At 35.3% G+C, this 20,174-nt stretch overlaps 1 protein-coding gene across 30 annotated transcripts in view; it reads right to left on the reverse strand.

The window, feature by feature from the left end:
- LOC116216434 (uncharacterized) overlaps positions 1-20,174 on the reverse strand; it is a 393,379-nt gene that overhangs the window by 237,203 nt on the left and 136,002 nt on the right. The window lies entirely within an intron of this gene.

The following is a 20,174-nucleotide window of genomic DNA, read 5'->3' on the forward strand; positions in this document are numbered from 1 at the left end:
TTTGAGGGTCACTGCTCCTCAGGGATTTTTCTCGTGCCATTTTCACATTTCTGTTTGAATGACCTCATTGCAAACTATTTTCTAGCAACAGTCTGAAACAGTAATTCAGGGAAACATCAGCAGGAATAACAGGAGCTTTATACAGAGCTTGAGGAGGATGAATTATCACACACAAACGTAAGGCAGTAAAGATTGAGCTATTTCAGAGAACAGTACCTCATATGAACAATCAGAAATTCAGAACCTGTTTAATTAGATTGTTTGAAAAACTCTGGGGATTCCAGGAAGCAGGCTGCTTTTCTGAATAAAAGATCCAGCCACTAAGGGAAATAGCTGCCTATAGCAGACAAACTCTTTGTGGTAAATGGACACTACATGTAGGCATCATTTGGTGCACCCATTTTATTGAGAACTGAATTATATCAGTAACCAGGCAGTGCAGAGGTTTGTTATAATTCAGTTATGGTATATTTGATGATCATGATATAACATCTTAATATCATTAGTGCAACTCTGTACATTCAGGTGAGTTCACACATGTTCTTGCTACTTTGTGTGCAATATAAAGTTGAGGTTTACAAACAGAAATCAGAAGAGAAGCTGCCATGCTCAGAGGCAAACTGAGGTCAGGAGGTTAACAGAAGAGGTACTCCTGAGAGAAGACAAAAGTTCATACAAAAGTTCATTCAAATAGAACAAAAGAAGCACATATATAATATGAGAAACCAGAGCAAGGGGATTAAAAAAAATCTTGAAACAGCCATCAAACACGTGCTCAAAAATGAGCTCGTTCTATAGCAACCCATTCATCTGGCCATTGGTAATCTTGAAAGTTGTTGCTGCAGGAGAAGCTCAAAGTTAGGTCCTTTAAATCTGATAGCTGTGCAGGCGTTGTCTATGGCTTGCAGGTAAATCTTCAACTTCTTTTTATTCTATTAATATGAAGGTCCAAATTCTAGTCAAGTCTGACAGTACATAGTATTCTCATCAGATAGGCTGATGTCCCTGTTCACTGCAGGGGAGTTGGACTAGATGACCTTTACAAGTCAAACTCAAACAATTCGACAATGCAATAATGCAGTAGGAGGATAAAGGCTTGGGTGAAGGAAATGGGAAAAATATATTGCTTTTCTTCTAATATTTTAACTTTTACTCAATTCATTTATTTCACTTTATTAATTGGCATTCTTAGCTGTAATATTAATTTCATCTGCTGATATCTTCAACAGGTAACTGAGTGCCAAAATTGGTTTTGATGTTTGCACCAAGTGACTTGGAATTTTGTGTTTCTATTTCTGGGCTCATGAGTATGAGCTGGAAGGTGCTGGATGGTAGAGCACTTTCAATTTTCCTACAAAGTCAAGTCCTTGATACACTATAGAGCACTTGAAAGTTCAGTATCTGGAAGTTATCCAAAACAATCAATGTCGCATTTCAGGATTTTTATTAGAGAGACAGACAGCAGAATAAGGGGGAGGAGGGAGGGGAAAAGATGATGTAGTCTCAGGGAGACTGCTGAGGGCTGCCAAAGCAAACCCTGGCTTGAATCCAGATCATTGAGTACGAAAGGCGAGACCACAAAGAGGACAGAGCCTATCCTTAAATTATTTTGAGATTATAGGAAAGAAGCAATTTAGATATCGAGTAAAATGCTGCGTGCAGGTACTTTAACCAGGATCCTGAGTGCTGACTTTCATTATAAGGAATGTGCCAGGCAAAGACATCCCTCCTATATGTCTCATACAAGCTCAGAAGCACTGCCCTTTGCTTCAGGAGCATCTTAGCTAGGAAGCTAAGATGAGCTCTGCCTCAGAAGGCAGAGCCATGCACTGAGGGAGGGCAGGAAGGGCATCCAGGAGCAAGATGTATCTTGCCTAGAGACAGACATCTGCAGTAACATATGCAAGGACCATAACTAAGGGGCAAAACAAATTCCAGGGTGAGAAGAGCTCCCCGAGGCCCTAGAAATATACCAGAGATATAAGACAATGGTGGGAAGCAAGAACCTGCCACTGATTAGGGAAGCTGTGCACAGAAAGAAAGTGGCCACTCACATCCCAGACTCCACACCAAGAGCAAAGCAAGAGACTTTCTGTGCTTCCTCCTGTGCCTGCCCTGCATGTTCTTCAGAGTCATATGGCGAAGGCCTCATGGCCAAGACACATGACCTTCCTTTCTGCTCTACCTTGACAGGTGGAAGTTCTCCATTCAGCAAACTCTGCAAGACCAGCCACATTGTGAACGGTCTACAGGCTGGTTCGGCCCAGTTCCGTGACTAGCAGGGTGGAGGATGCGGGCTATGATGTGGAATACTGAAAACCAAAAATCACAAAACCATGACACACGTTTTACCCTCACTAACCCACACTCTTGTCACCTTCATCTTGCAGAGGGAAAATGTTCACTGAGCCTGCTTCTGGTACAGTCCTTGGAAAGCTGAATGGTCCATCACCTCTTGCTACAAGTCCTTGTATTTATTTTATTAAGTTTTTATTAACACATATAGACCTAACAGCTGACAGCATCTGTCACATTTTAACAAACTAAACCTACAACTGCAGGTTTCACTGAAGTCTACCAGCTACAGATAGGAAGTAGGATGGAGAAAGGGAGTTACCACTGTTGCCTGTTGCACTTCCAGTGGATTAAAGTTGATTAAGAGAAATCTACATGTTGACTCCAGCTGAAAAATGCTATGTGACACTTCAAAAGATGGATTAAAAACTAACAGTCATGAAATTGCATCATCTGTTTAGATACCCCTGATTCCAGAGGCGACCAAAATTTCATGTGTCTGAGAGAAGAATAGGTGGGATGGACAAACAATTTATCTGTCCAGACATGAATTAAAGCTTAGGGAGAAAAACAAACAAAAATACCAACAACATTCTTTTCCTGACTTTTTTGCAGAAAGAGAATTCATCGAAGGATGGGATTTCTTCATTTGTTTGTTACCAGTAAAAAAAATGCTTTGGATCCTTAGCAAAGAGCTTCATTCTCTGCTGCACTGTGAGGCAGGGATTGAAGAATGCTATTTATTCTTCTCCCTGAATCTCATTCTTTCTGTGAATGGACTGTAAGTACTTTCTGCACTGCTAGGGACTGTGAAAAGAAATTCTATTATGCAATTTAAATCAATTACCTCTACCTAAATGAGTCTCCCTGTTAATGTCAGAGAGTCTTCCACTCTTATGTCAATCAGTAGTCCGGAAGACATCGAAGGGACTGTTTGATAAGGGAGTGCTACAAACATTCACAAAAGATGCTACCATCACCATTATAATATTCAGAAAATATGTACAGATGCTAAACTTCTCACTGAATTTCCTTTAAGTTCTCTCTTTGGACCTGTTCTCCTGTAATACTGCCATCCATATTTCTTTTAGAACTTGTTATATATTTACTGGGAAAATAATTCCACTTCAGTTTGGCCTCACTAAACATTCAACAGATGCCTGAAAAGACACTACTCCTCAAGTGTCTCACTCAAGAAGTGAGGCTATAAGGAGACAACAGTAGAACAACACATAATAGGGCAAGAATGTTGTGTGATAGGAAAACAAAACAAAGAATTATTTGGATAAGACTAGAAGAGAATTGGGGTGGGGAAAAAAAAAAAGCGAGAGAGAGAAAGAAGTATAAACACAAGGCTGAGACAAAACTAGAACTGTTGTCACAGGAGCGTGGAGATCAACATCCTACACTAACCCTTGAATAAGACACAGCTGTATTTTGCAGTTTTCAGATCATTGTTTCAAATTCATTGCTCATTCAGCATGTGAGGGATCAATAAAACACTGCCTATTACAAGCCTGTAAGCTCCCTGAAGCCTTTCCAAAGGTAAAAACTGAAGCTGAGAGCTGTAATAAGCCTGAGAGCAAAGACTTGTCCAAACTCATTCCCACACTCAGAGCACTTCTTTCAACATCCTTCAACTTTCCCAGGAGAAGTATTGGCCTGTACATTTAGAGGACTCTTACATACTGCCACATTGTCATAGCTATTAGAATGGGCTGGAAACCAGCCTTCAGGCCTATGGAGGAAACAGTTTTAAGGAGGACGCTCCTTAAATCCAAAATACATGGTTGATACCTCTTTCTGTGTATGGGGGGCAATGATAAATTCTGTGTGAAGAAAGTCTTGTGATAGATATATCTGAGTACTTCTACCAGTTCTGATTTGTCCCTCATACATGGTTGCTTGCATACACACACACACAAACACTCTTCCTTTCCACTTATTGGTTGCTTATTTTAAGTGGTTTTACAGTTTATAGTATATGATTATTTCATGAACCCACAGAGCTCCAAAGTTAACAGAATATCCTTCAGCATCTCCTGTATCTTTTCAGGACTTAATTTCTTTGTCTTTGAATGCATTGTCTATGGCATTATCTGTGTTTTTTGTTGTTTTTTATTTTTCGTTGTTATTTGTTTGCTCATTTTTCTTTTTTCACCTTTAAGTCTGTATAAGCCGATACTAAATAGAATGTTTTATCACCTTATCCAACATCATTTGGGATGAAAAATGCCTTAACAAGTTTCCAAAGCATTTTTTCACTATAATTCTTCTGCTTGAATTCTCTTTTAATTCAATATATTTCCCCTTTTTCATTTTTTTCTGCCTTTCCAATAATTTTCATTCTATTTCTAAAATGTCGACAGCTTCCTTCTGAAATTAATTGGTCTCACTGTTTCAACAGTCTCCTGTTCTACATTTATAGGAGCTATTTTCACTTTCTCACTGCTGCTCTGTCCTGTGAGATGAGCAGCTTATTTGTTATGACATTTTCCCTTCAAGGCTTTGTGCTCTTTGGCTCAATTTGCGTTATAACACTGCAGAGCTCACTTGCTGAAGAGCAGTACTTGCTCAGTGTGCTTCCTGTTGTTGCTTACAAAGCATAACAACAATGCCAAGAGCCAGGGCTTTACAAGAGCAGAAGCCTTCTTTCTGAAAAATCAGGAATTACATTCTTTTTCCAAAAGTTTCAGAATCTGTACAGTTTATTCTAATTTAAAAGCAAATGAAAACCTCTTAAGAAAATATGGTAACTTATTATTCTAAATATATAGGGGTTGAATTCCTCCGAAACATGAGACAATTAATACTATCGAAATTCTCTTCTACTTCATGCATTCCTCAAACTTAGAGAAAGAGTGATCAGCACACTATGTCTTTAAAGATGAAATACAGCTGATACTGAACAGTGATGGCCAAGCAGCAGCACAAGTGCATCACCAATGATTATCTTCCCTAAAACTCCCTGAAAACATTTCACCTGCAAATTCATTTTGGGGGTAGTTGTTTTTGGATGAATGCCACGGACTGGAACTGTTGTATAAAATTTCCAGGTTTATGGTCAAATGCATACGAGTCTGAACTCTGAGCATTTTCTAGCTTAGGCTGTATTAAAACTGCAAGACTAGAATGTCCCAGGTGTCAGTTGACTTGTGTGCACTTCAACACAAGAAACAGGCATGCCACTTCCTTGTCAGAAATCATAGCATCACAAGAGTTGGCCAAGAGGGCTCTGCAAAGCATGGGTCTGCATCCTGTTCCCTGCTGAGGTGACTATGACTGCACTGCATGCTGCCAAATGCAACTTCTCTGCTGTTGAGAGTTGGCGTGTGTCTTCCTATGATCACAGTATCCTGTGATGTGGTGTATGCAGGTGGACACCTCCCAGATTAGCATGTCAACAGATGTTGTAAATGGATATACACTGCTTTGTAATTTAAATATCTGAGCCAAACATCACGTTTCTGTAGGAACTGGGCAGGCTCTATTACTATTACATGAATTGCATTATCATTTTTTCTTGATATTTTAAGGAATATTAAATATAGCCATAATTACTATTGCAAAATCTAGTTTTACCCTTGAACTAGACTAGATATTACAAACTTAGACTGGATATTTGGAGGAAATTCTTTACTGTGAAGGTGGTGAGACACTGGAACATGTTGCCCAGAGAGGTTGTGGATGCCCCATTCCTGGAAGTGTTCAAAGCCAGGGGCTGAATGGGGCTTTGAGCAACCTGGTCTATGTGAGGTGTTTGTGCTTATAGCAGAGTGGTTGGAACTAGATGATTTCTGAGGTCCCTTCCTTAGAGATCTTTCTATGATTCTATAAACTACGATACTGCAGAATATCTTTTATTTATTTATTTATCATTCACAAGGCAGAATCATATTAATTATTTGGCCAATTTATACACTGAAATCTTTTTCTGTTACATGATGTAACATAACGTCAGAAAGGTAATTTATAGCAGTTTGTTATTGAAAATAAAATGGCTTTTATCTGATAACATCCTTCATATTTTTCAACTTCCTCTTACAGTAAAAGTATTATTTAAAATTATTAATCATTCTGCACAAAGAAAATTCCAGGATGGATTTGTGCATGACTGCTGTTGCTTTTCCTGAATGGCTTGATACATGATGAACTGAGGTGACATTCATGGAAGAGTCTTCTTCAGAGATCTCTATCTAATAAATCAATACAACGTTCTTTGTCTCCAAATTGCAAAACTTAAATCAATTACTAAGTATAACATTTCCTTTTTTCTGTTCACGAATATATGGGAAACTATAATAATGCTCTAAAAGTTGCATATAAAGCAGATCACTGTAAGTATGTGCACAGACATGTATGCTTACCTGTTATATTTTAACATTGTTCTGTTTATATATTATGTTAGCAATATATTAAAACATCATGTTATAGTTGGTAGTATGTTTTGTATACAGAGACTATAAACAATTATTTTTTTCAAAATATTCACTTGAATTAGTCATTTATTTATATTTATTTAGATACAGAACCAAAAATTTATACATATATATATATATATAAATATGTATATATATAACTAGAAGTTCTCTACCAATTAAGAAATTGGAAGCCCTTGTAAGTTACCTAAATGAGATAAGAATGTAAATTGTGCACGTACGCTTACCAGTCAAATTGTGGAGAATCTCTTTTTATTGCCAAATTTTTAAAAGATGTTCTTTATGGCTGGGCTATTGAAGTTGCAAATTGTAGGTGAATGTGCAAGAGTCCATGCCTACATCATAGAACATTTCAGGGAAGTGGTGAGTTAGTTTTAGTCAGAAAAATATTTTAGCTTGCAGTACAGCTAAATGGAAAATCCCTTGACAAAAAAAAAGGTCAATATAGTGAAACCACCCACACTCATGCAGGTTTATAATACTAGGAAACACTGACTCTGTTTTTAAGGATGCTAACCAAATTTATAGAATTAATAAAACATCAGAAAGAACTGAAAGGGAAGAAATAAAGATTTCTTCAAAAAAGAGCAAAAGAGTGCTCTTGGACCAAATTCCTCTCAACTTTTATAAGAGGGGTTATTACAAATATGAGCCAAGGCATCACACAAGGTATAATGACTGAAAAGAAATATTCAACCACTCAAGAAGACACAACCAGAATATGAATTTCTGAAGGAGAAAGGAAACAAAAAGTGAAAACATGAAATAACTTTGATATAGTGCAGTGCTGCCTAGTATCTATTAAAATAAATACAGATATTTGAAATCTGAACTAGCATCAGATTGCTAGAAAATCTTTTTAAACAAGTATTCAAAAATATTTTAATTTAAATGACACAACTCCAACATCCATTAATAAATTTGTATGATTACTTTAAAAATTTAATATTTGATTTTTTTTTCCAATTACAAAATTGTAGAAGTTTGAGTGCACTGTTTTTAACTGACAAGGTATAATTTGAAATACATTTAGTTTTTCTCATTTATTATGCATTCATATTTCAGACACTGGAGTAATTGGCAGCAAACCAGAAACAGACAGTTTGGAGGCTAACATATGATTCCATAACAGGAGACTGACTGCTCACCAACAATGAAATATGGCAATGAGTGCAGCATCACTTATTTATTTTCATACGTACTTGATAAGTGTTTGGATTCTAAAACTGACATAAATATTAACTACAGATTTAAAGAACAGAAAAGGCCAATGTTCTATTCAGTTTGACATCTTGTGTAACAGAGGTCACAGAACTTCACTCAGAGAAAAATGTATATTGGAGATATAAGTACAAGAGAACATGGATTTATTACATTGTGACAAAAGACTTTGCAAGGACAGAAATGTCAAAGAATATTACATTAACATGTGATATATATTACTGACACAGATTTTTCAAAGTTACTGAAGTGCAGTTGCACTGCTGTGGTCAAAGCTAGTGGTAATTAATGCAAATCTGATTAGCCAGAAGAAATCTAGTGATAGTTTAATGCCTTGGAAAAAAGAACTCCGTGTACCTACAGGCCTGACCTAGAGTGAAGGTAAAGGATATAAAGACACAACAGCAGTCTCAGGTCAGAGGATAATTCAGACATTTCAAGAACTGATGTGAAGGGAGAACATAATGAAATGGGCTGACTATTCTGCATCTGCATTAAGGAACCAATTGGAATGATGGAATAAACCATACTTACTTCAACCTATCAGACCTCATGGGACAAAAGAAACCTGCAGGTCTATGACCATAATTCAGCTTATAAACCTGCTGGGCATAATTGCAATGAAATACAAATGGATTAAAGACCAAATCAGTGGTCCGAAGGGAAATGTGTGTAATATCTCAATCGAAAGAGATTACCCAGCGGTTTGACTTTCACATATTGTTTCTGAGAAAGCCTGAATGACCAGTAGTATCATTAATCTGATAGCTATGGCACTAATATATTATGGCATTATGTAAAACAGCAAATATTCTGGAGTAATATGCATCAGATAATGAGAGAACTGTTGGAAGGTTGTTTGATAACTACAAAAAATATTTTTTCCCACAATGTTTAATTCATTTGAGTGTACTTCCATCAAATTATAATAATTAGGGTCAAATATATTCCTTCAAAATTGAAATTAGATCTCATTCATGTAATTTGCAAAGTTAGACTTTATATTAGTTTTCACAAACTACTAGGCAGAATGAGTGCATTTTGACAAATGAAACAAGCACATACTGTACTTGGGGGTTTTCTAAAACTAACTATAAAGAAACCATGGGATTTACTGCATCAATGAACTGATACATTTTTATGCCTCTTTGTTTTAATATCTCTTTCTCTCCTCATTATTTTGAGTGAGACCTCCTTGCAGGAGGACTGAGTTCATGACTGTCACAAAACAGTAGAAGTCAGCATGATAATGAGCCAATTTGTGTGGAAATGAACTCATTAATGCTAATGTTTTGCTGACTCCCAGCTGATTCATGAATTCATAAACAAAATTCAAAACAGAAGAAGGAGGGGAAGTTCATGAATTTTGGAAGTGCTAAGTCTAGAAACAAATGTTTATTTTCCTCATTCATATTCTCAATTCATTGATCTTCCTCATGCTCTGATAATCAACGGTCAATCCCAGATTATAATACTCTGGGGACTGTTAGTTCAAGCAAGAGATCTCCTAACTGTATTGTAGAAATTCACATTAACTGGACAAGAAATTATTGATTGTTTCCAGTTTTTACTTTCAGTTTAGTCGGGTTTTCAACCTGGACAGGAGATTTTATTTAAGAAGTCATAAGAATAACTCACATGTTTACTCACATAATACTTCAGGTATATGAAAGAATTTGTCCTTGACATAAATTATATTTTTACCAAAGCATGACCCTGGTAGAGTTTATCAATATCATGAACAATTTCCATAGACAACTTATATATTTCAAAGTTATCAAACTTTCATTTTAAAAGTAAATAAATAAATAGCTAAGCTCTGCAACAATGGTAATACATGAAGTTGTGCTATCTCTGAGGAGTACTGAGTATTTTATCATTATGGGCTGCTAAGAATTTTGAAAAATTCTGCTGCATACTGGAAGAGCAGTACACAAAGTATGTGCAGTTCGGATAAATATCTCAACTCTCAGCTCAGAAGGGTTAGTTTAAAAGTTTTGGCCATCTGTGCTTGAGGAAGGAAGTGCTGAAGTATATTATGTGAAGTTACAACTGTTTTATGATAATTAGAATTTTTTTTAAAAATAATTATGGATTTTTTTTTAAACTGCTTGATTTAGATTATGTTTTATGTTACAATAACACAGGACTCAATTAACACTTAATATATAATTCTTGTATCTAATTTAATCCATATTTGAAAGCTCTAATTAGCTCAGTTAGGATTTGAAGGTCTCATTCTTCTTGATACAAGATTACTTCCTCAAAATTGCATTTACTTTTATATTACTACTGTGGTCTATATGGTTGTATTCCTTTTTTATTGAGCTATATGTCTAGCAAGAAACAGAGAAAATATTGAAACACTCTGAGTGCATCAAAAGGCTTTGGCTTCATATATGAAGTAGGATATGAAACAAAATGATCACCTCTTCACCTTATACCTCACACCTGGATTCCGTAGCACAGTCAGAAATGAGTAATTATAAGCAAGTTGTGCCGTAAAGTGCCTGAAGTGGCATATCCAGGACTCCACAGAGGATGTTTTAATTACTAGAGCAAATTCATTTTTAATCTAGTGGTGGTAGCTCTATATTACTACATTTTATTCACATAACTGAGAAGTATTTGTATCATATTTATCCCTCTTCTTGCTCTGAACTCCAGAAGTAGAAGCAAATTGAGACACCTCTTGCAACAATCAGCACACTCATTGAGCTCGTGGCTCAGTCTTGGTTATGCTCCCAAGATACCTACTTTTAAATGTCAACAGAAACAAGAAGCATATTGCAAATCATGTTAATGGTGCTAAAGACTTACAGAATATTCACTTCCAGACTGTCAAATCCTTCCTTCTGGCACCTGGCTTTTCCCATCCATTTCATTACAGTACAAAAGATGAACAGAAGGACAAGGTCTGGTTTAGAATTGCAGTGGTGAAGTCAGAACAGTAAGCAAAGTTTGCATCCAGTGTTTTTTGCCTATCTCTTTATAAGAGGAGGGAGAACTGGAAGTGGCAAGAATGATCATTTTGGCAGCAGAAACCTCTCCAGGAGTAAGGAGTTGTAAAGCAGAACTCAGATAACAGTGTACTTGTGAACGGGCTATCATACCATTAAGAAATAACATCTTCCCTAAAGAACTCTCAGTGGGATTCTACTTCTCAATATAAGATGAAGATCTGACCACATGCTTTATTCACTCACCAGTCAAGTAATGACCAGCAGCTAAAATTATTTATTCACATACTATTTATGTGTTGTCAGCTATCCAGACTTTGCAGCACAAAATGAGTGAAAAAAAGGTTAGGTATCACTTGTAGGAGCCTCCAAAGAACTACCACACTTCAATGGAGGTGAGTGAGCAGATAATCTACGAATGCATATTCAGCACAGATGGAATACATTATAGTATAAAATGTTACTTCAGTGATCAGTTTCCTCCTCAGTGCAGAAAAAACATGTTCCAGATAAGCTTAAAAAACACACACTTTAACACCAGAGAAGATCTAAGAGCTTATGCAGGTGGATAAAAGAACCATAATCTTATTATGAGGAATTGTGTCATAGATGGAATATCTTTGAGTATTTAGGGCTTTTTTTATAATCTTCATAAATCACCTGAACAGACAATTCAGCTTGAAAAAGCTTAAACTTGCTGACAAAACAGAACTACATATAATGAAAAAAAGTAGAACCGAGAGTTAAGGTAAGCAGTTCCTATGATAGCAGGAGAAAAAATGGGTTGCTGTGTGCACTAGCTGACTGAAGTCATACAAAAGTAACACTGAGACATCCAGAGAAAGACAAAGAAAGTCACTTATTGCTTAGAAAGAAAAAACAGTTAGGATTAGGTAAAAACAAAAGCATTATGTGCTATGTATGACAGTTCTGCTCTTTAAATGAAATACCAAATAATGATGCAAATTAAACTCTTTGAGAAGAAAGTGGTAAAGATTTTCAGTGTCTAAAAGCAGATTTTTTTCATATATTTTTCAAAATGTAAAGCCTGCAGTTTAGAATACTTATTAATACATAATTCCATTGAAAATGCAAAACAAAATGTGGCAATAAGTTCAGTATTCTGCCTTTTCTCCACAACATGTTCCCCAACAGAGTTGGCAGAGAATCAGTTTAGCATTACAGGAAAATTTCCCATGTATATGTGCCCAGATACTGGGCCTTAGGCGCAGCCTGCTACCAATGCTCCACAGAGAAGCAGCCAGCAAAGCTTTACTTAGGTTCATCTGTGTGCTCAGAAACATTTGCAAGATGTACTCAAAAGCATGCTGTGTAAAGAAGCAAAGCTTTGTGACTCAAATTATTTTGGGAAAAGGGATAAAAGTATAGTTTGTGACTATCAGTAATGTGTACAGCATGGAACAGGCAGAACAAGTGGAACAATTTTGTCCCTTTTATCTGCCAGCAATGGGCAAACATCTACCTGTCTGACACAGAGCAAAGCACATTTACAAGAAAAACCCAGGAGAAAGCCCTCAGATTTCCTAAGCAGTTAGCTACTTTCTTTTACCTTACCTATACTATCCTTTACCTATACTTAAAACCATTCAGATGAACTTTCTCTTTTAAATACTTATCCTTCTGAACCAAATGTGGAAGCACATAAATCAAAAAAACTCCTTAAAATAAAGGAGCAGAAAAACTAATAAACAAACTTCACTCTCACACACGCTCCCAACCTGTTTCTGCTGTTTTCTGACAGACAAGAACAGAACTAGATTTTCTAAAGATCAGGAAATGACATTCTATTCACGTACTCTCTAGCTTTCTGAAGCTGCTCTATAATTCCTATGATTTGACAGGAAAAAAAAACCTTTACTGAAACATTCAATTAAACAATTTTGTTTCCACTTAGAAAGGTCACTCATCATGCTCTCTTTCCAAAGCAGTCACTTTCTTTGCTTTGTATCTAATTAATTTAAACTCTGCATATAGAACTCTTGAATGACATTCTTTAACATATTTCGCAGCTATGGATGATAATGGACAATTATGCTGTCTCTCTAAGGACTTTGCTACACAGAGAAGAACATTTGCAGCAATCTAGGATGTAAATTTATAGCACAGTCATCACTTCTTATTAATTTCACCTGCATGCACTCAGTGCTCCCTGCCCATGGAGTATTATGCCTAACTTTGCAAGAGGAGTAAATGGCTTCATGAAGAAGATGCCTGTAGTAGAATTTTCAAACCAGACAGGCAGACAGTGCTGAGTACTGAGAACTCTGTAAATTTATGCTCTTATTTATATTCATTAATTTTCACTAACTTGTCTGCACAGGCAAGCCATAATATCTCAAATCAATGAAATATACTAAACATTTCACGGTGTCCACTGTTTTGACTTCATTGATTACATCATGTATACACACTGGTTTATTTTCCTTCCCCCACAATCAAAACTAAACAGAAACTGCCTCAGAGTTTCCTGGAGTTTCTCCTTCTTACAACTGAAAGCATTTCAACCTGCTTTTTCAGATAAAACCTTACTGCAAGAATACAGGTATAAATGGCAGTCAAAGAGGAGCTTTTCCAAATTGATTTGCGATGAGTTTCTCAGAATGTCACTTGCTCTATGCAAGAGCGCTAGGGTAGTGAGCAGCTAAAAGGCATTAGGACCACTGATGAAATCCAATCACAAAATGAGAGAACAATGCTGTATAGGCATGAAAAAGAAAATTAATATGATGCAATAATATCAGATATGTGCAAATACTGACAGTGATGTGGATGCTAAGTAAGGTCATTTAAAATGTAATAAGAAAGTAGATACTCAAAATGAAATGCAAAGATTTATTTATTTATTTATTTAATATTATGGAATTAACCCATTAGGATAGCTGTTTCAAGGAAGGCTTGAAGTATCTCTAAATGGATTCTCAATATGGACAGAGTCCAGAGTGGCCTGGTGTTAGTTGCTATTACAAAAATTACTTTAGCTTTTAAAAGCTACTGATTATAACTGTCATGATCTAGATAAGATTAAAATAGTGGTTTTTTGGCTGCTTTGGAATTAGGCTATTTCTTCTGACTTTTACCTGAAGAAAAGCACACCATCTTTTTCTCACATTGCCATTTCTCCAATGGTTATCACTTATTATTTCTTGTGCTAACTTATAACAAGTATTAGTCTCAGGTCTATTTAAAGAGTCAGAATTAAAAGATTGAGCCTCTTTCAGCTTCTAGACCTGCTGAAAGCACAGAATGAATCTGCACTTGGAGAATGATTTACCTTTTAAGACTGTTTTGAATTTTATAGAATAATGTAAGGAATAAAGAATATGGGGATTGTTTGGTTTATAGAGAAAGTTACCTTTGCTATACAATAAGTAACTGCTTATGTGAACTGATATCACTGAGTCAGTATTTTGTTTTGGTATTTTGTGACTGAATATCAGACCTAAATTAAAGTATGATTAAGCATTTATCTGCCAACATCTGAAGAGACATTAGTCAAGTAAATTAGCATCCAGCTGAATAAATAAATAAAGAATAATAGTTCTTAAGGGTAATTTAAGAAGATATGTCCTTACTACTAAAATGAAATATACATAATATATAATTAATTTTCTGTGTAATATATTTTGCTTTGTAAAGAAATCTAGGCATATGTTTGCAATAATAATATTTATCATTTACAGTGCAGGTAATAGTAAGCAGCTTACCACACACTTGATCGCACAGCACTGTTCTGACAAAAGTATGTAAACTTTCATTTTTAAACGGCATGAATGAAACACAATATTCAGGAAGATGCCACCAACTTACAAAATTCAGCTGAAGTACATCCTCTACTCCTGTTTGCACCTCTGGTGTCACGAAGGCAAAGTTACTTGACTTCAGTCAAATGAGACTGTTCAGGTTGAGCTCTTATGCAGATAAGTACTTCATCTTATTTGAAGCACCATACTTCAGAAAATGTTACTGCTTCCTCTATAACGTCTCAGGCAATAAGAAAATTATAAAACATTTGAACACGTTATTCAGAATTAATTGATGGAGTTGTGAAATGAGTGTTACTTTTAACACCCTTGTTAGTAAAGTGTAGTGTATTTAACGCACTGATGATTACAGGTTTGTTTCAGACAAACCAGGTATTATAACTTTATTTTTTCAAATGAATACAGTGAAAATAACGTATTAAAATTCATATTCAACATGTTTGCACATTTAAGAAAACAGAGCAACCTCATATTTCCATTAGTAGCTTTTATTTTTTGTCCATTTCCTACCCTAAGCGGGCCATTTGTATGCCACTCAGGCAATTCACTGGTCTGTGCCTGCTGTGCTCTCCTCAAACACAGCATGGCTCTTTCCTATGGGGAGATGTTCAGAGACATGGCTGCCTGAAAGGCAGGGAACTGGCATTACATGCAACCAGGTATAGAACAAGTTCACTTGTGTCGTAGAAATCTTCTGACTATAATTGCTGAGTTGATTCCTGTTCCTCCTGGTTCATCTAACTGGGTAAAAGTTGAGCTACTCTCTTTGAGTACTGAGCAACATATTTCTACATGTTTTATTTTTAATTAAAGGAATATCTTTGTCTTGCAGCATCTTGCCAATGTTAGCTTATCTATCCAATTCCAGCTAAAGCCAGTAAAAAGAGAGCCACTGTAAACTTGCAGGTAGAGCTCAAGAGAATTTACATGTATTTCCCATTACTGTCAACTTCTGTTATGTACAGACGAAACAGTAATCTTGAAGGCATAAAAAAGCAGAAAATTGCAGCAGTAATATGGGCAATGTGAAAGAGACCCAATATGCGTAAGGGAGCTTGCTTTCATAATTCTTATTCCTTGCTTAAGGAGGTATTTGGGTACTGGTGTAAAAAGCAGCCAATTGTTTCTGCAGATCAATTATTTTATGATCTTCTAAAACCTTGTAGTATTTTTGTCTTTGGGACTGGGAAACTGACAAGCTACTTTTGTTCCTGAGTTTATAAATAGGAGGCTATATTTCATTTAAAAAAAAAAAAAAACAAAACACACCCCTATTTTTAACTAATTATTCACATTATTCAGGCTTAGTTGTGCCATTTGCAACACTAATTAACTTTTCAACACACTTGCAAAAGTGTATTCCATTGAGAGAGGCAATGTTAATATAAATAATAACAATTAGATTGCAGAAAATCTATTTTCTCTGCTATGCTGAAGTCTATGTACAGTAATGTCAACACAAAAGATTTAGTAGAAATACCTGTTTTAGCACTCACACATATACTGTTCCTCTTAGGCATTTAATAAATTTTATATATTCTCTTGTAGAGATTATGATAAAACAGAAGTTTGCTTTAAGTAACAACAACCAAAAATAATTAAAAAAAAATCCCCAAAAGCTATTGATAAATAAAGTATCAACAATCTCAGCTTAAATTTTATCCTTTTGATTGAGTACAGTGATGTTCTTTCATCTATATCTATATCTGGTGATACCTTCTATACTGGAAGTATTTTATGTAATAATTGCCCTTTTCTGTCTGTATATATTGAGCAAAAGAGTCAGAAAAACCTTCTTACAGATATTCTACTACATGACCTCTCTATGAATAGATTATTCTTAGAGATTTGGTGGCTAGGGCTGAGACAGTTCTTCATTAAGATCTCTTGTAGAGATCTGTAATCCTCACAGATCATATTATCATTTGAGCAGAATTTTCCCTTTGAAACCTTTCCTTACTTAGTCTTGGTGGCATATCAGTGTAGACCAGGCTCACTAAGCATTTAATCTTGCCTTTCTTGATATGGAAACTAATAAACTTTCCACAATTGCTAAAACTGCATTTTAAAGGCCAAACCTGTAAAAACAGGAATACTCATACTTTAGCCTAATATTTTGATTCCCCACCTGTTTAATCTGTGCTTTTCACAAATACTCTTTATTCCTAATTCAGACATCACTAGCAGCAGAAAGATTTTAATGGAGGTTTAGGTGTTAAAATTCCATGCACTGAGAAATCATTTTGGCTTTCAAAATATGTTTATGAGCTGCACTCCCATAAGACACTGAGAATCAATTTTCTTCTGGTTAAATGAACCATGAGGTTCCCAGGTCCTTGTGAGACTTTGATCTCATGATATTTTGTACTTCTGAGTCACGATTTATTTCTTGAAATCATTTGCTGCTATTATTAACTCCACTTAATTTTTGCTTTGGAATGATGTCACTATCAACAAAAAAAAAAAAAAAAAAAAAAAAAAAAAAGTTTTTTTATGCTTTTAATTTAATAGAAACAGATGCAAATTAAAAACAACCTTCTCTTTCTGCCACGTGACGTACTAATGAAAATATCCCAAAGAAGATCAAAAGAAAGAAATTGCCTTTCAATAACATTGCATTTTTATTTTTTTAAGTAACCATATAAAGTAAAGAGAATAATTTTTAACATTTATACTAATACTTTACACTTTTAAAAAGCTACTCTCAGTTTGGTAGATTGCTAAAAGATAAAAATACAGCTAATACAATAGATTTCTACCAAAACCCTTAATTAGGTTTAATACGTAAAATATTAAAGTAAGATTCCAGACTCAATCCAGGCCATTTTGTGTTCCGTCATTTTTGCCAAATGTTAGAGAACACTTTCCAAGGGTGAAAACAAACGCAACCTAATGCAAATTGTTGTATATGAGTTGTGTCAGAACTCAGTTAAAGCCCTATGCAAGGTTGCCAGAGGAAAAAAAAAGTTAGAAGGTGACAGACTCTTGCTACTTCTTTACGTCCAGAATCAAAGGAGGGAATAGAGACTAACTCCAAGTCTTCCTCCGAAAACAAAGCGATTTTTGCTCTTTGCCATAATACCTGTGTTCTGTCAAATGCTCCATACTCTGTAAATCATAAAATATATTGCTTTAAGCAAAGGTAAGAGTTGCACATCTCTGTGTCTGGATTCACTCGAACTAATTATATATATATTAAAACAATAAAAACAAAAATTATTTCTCATAATTAGAAATATGAATACAAATTAATTAGTGTTAAAAAATGAAATTCTAACTTTTTTTTTTTTTTGCTTTAATTCCACAAGCTTTTATGTCTGTATGTCTCATAAAGGAAGTATTACTTAAAGTATATGATCTCCATTATGCCTTTTGAAATAAAAGCAATCTTATATAAATATAGTTACAAATATTACTGTGACCATGATTTTTCTCTTAACTTTGTATACTTAGACTATCTATATTTGAAATGTTAAAACGAAGTCATTTATAAATTATGGGTCTTGGAAATCATCTAATGTCCAGAGAATTTCAGAAAGGATGCAATTTAATTGTTGCCAGGGTCTGTTCTAGAAACCATTTCTGTCCATGAGAGTCAGTTTATTACTCCCAGTAGACTTTGCATCAGTCCCACAAATACCTAAACTACTCCAAATAATCAGAAATTATACCCTAAAGGTTCAGTTAATACTTTGCCTATGAAAAAAAAAAAAAAAAAAAGATTTTAAACTTCACAAATGAGATGAAAACTCAGTTTTAACTGAACAGATGCCACAGAACAAACCAAAAACTTAACCATGAGTTTGGTACTAGCATTTCTGTGAAACTGAGAGAACAGTAACAACAAAATTCTTTATCACTACTTGAGCAGTCACTGAGATTGAGTGACAACATGCAGTCAATTGTTTTGCATTAGTAAGGGACCTAACAAATAGAAACATGCAGAGTATTCAATATGCTGTCTTACTACATCATGAAATTTGGAAAAACACTTGTTGAAGTAATTTTACGCTATTCACTTGAGAAAACAAAAACACAAATTAAAGACTAACAGGTTGTCAGCTGCATTTTTCCTTTACTTTAACATTTCCTGTCTTTTATTCCTCTGGAAAAACAGCATGTGAAATCAGCAAACCTAAATTCATTCTTCTGGCTAAACAGCAGTCAAGTTGATTTCTTGGCCTGACATAATCAATGAAATAAATATTATCAAGAGTAGGCTTAGAAAAACAAGACTTATCCTCAACCACACTTCATCCTTTTGTTATAAGCCCTTGAAGCACTTGTGCAGAACACTGCTATTGACACATCAGTTATAACCTGGGGAATAATGAAAATTACAAAGGAATTACTTACAGCTTCCCATCTAAAGAGTGGTAAGAAAGAGTTAACTGGTGCCTTCTCTCTCAAGATAGGAAGTTGTAGGAATGCCAATGAACCTATGAAAAATTAATTAATTGACTTGTGGCGTGCTACATGTAGAATGTGTTTTATTGAGATGGCGTTAAATTTGGCATTAAGATGGAAATAAGGATAATTCTTTAAAAGATGCAGCCCTACATTTTTTTTTCTGTCAAAACTCATTTTCAGGAAGACTGCTTCCTACAGAAAAGTAAAGTTCTTAATCAAAAAGGGCAATTCTACAAAAACTGGGAACCTGAAAAAGGGGCTGAAGTTCCATAATACAAGTGAAAGCTGTCCAGAGATCCCTAGCTACAGAATTGGGGGACGGCCTAAAACAAGGATACAAGAGTTGCCATGGGACACTGTGTTACCCAGCCACATGTGAAGTGTTTCCACAAGGTGAAGGACGTAAGATACAAAAGCCAACACCCTGGCAATGGATAGCAGAACAGAGATAGAGAATTCTAAAGAATAGCTTACGCTGTTGGATAATTATATAATACTAGCCCCAAAAGAACTATTAAAAGTGTGATCGCCCTTTGTTCTGTGAAGAGCATTAGGTATTGATCAACTAGTCACCAGTGTTGTGCAGATCAATGTTATCCAAGAATGAAGTGGATTAAAAGTTACTGGTAAGGATCTAGAAGGTATTCATTAAAAGTTATCGTGGAAGGAGATGATTCCTAAGGTTAACTAGGGAAATGATTAAGCTATTCTGTAAATAGATGTGGAAAGACCTTGGTTTGTTTAGCCTAGCCAAATGAAAGTTGACAAGACATTATTGAAGTAAAAAGTAAAGAATAACATAAATTAGTGATCCTATAGTAATATACAGAAGCATACAATGATAATGAGTGTAGAGCTGTATTTCTAACCCCTGTAGGGGAAAATTCATTACAGGTTTTTAACTTCTGTGGTACAAGACTTGTTCTACTTTCTCTCTCAGGAATTTAATTTGGCAAATGTCCTGTGACGGTTGCGAGAACTCAGAAAGCTGATAAGAGTGCTTCCTGCCATATCATACTCATTGCTAATAATAGTATACAAAAAAGCACAATGTCTTTCAGGGCATT

The sequence above is a fragment of the Meleagris gallopavo genome, chromosome 3 (genome assembly GCF_905368555.1).
Source record: "Meleagris gallopavo chromosome 3, MGAL_WU_HG_1.1, whole genome shotgun sequence".
In the NCBI taxonomy this organism is placed as follows: Eukaryota; Metazoa; Chordata; class Aves; order Galliformes; family Phasianidae; genus Meleagris; species Meleagris gallopavo.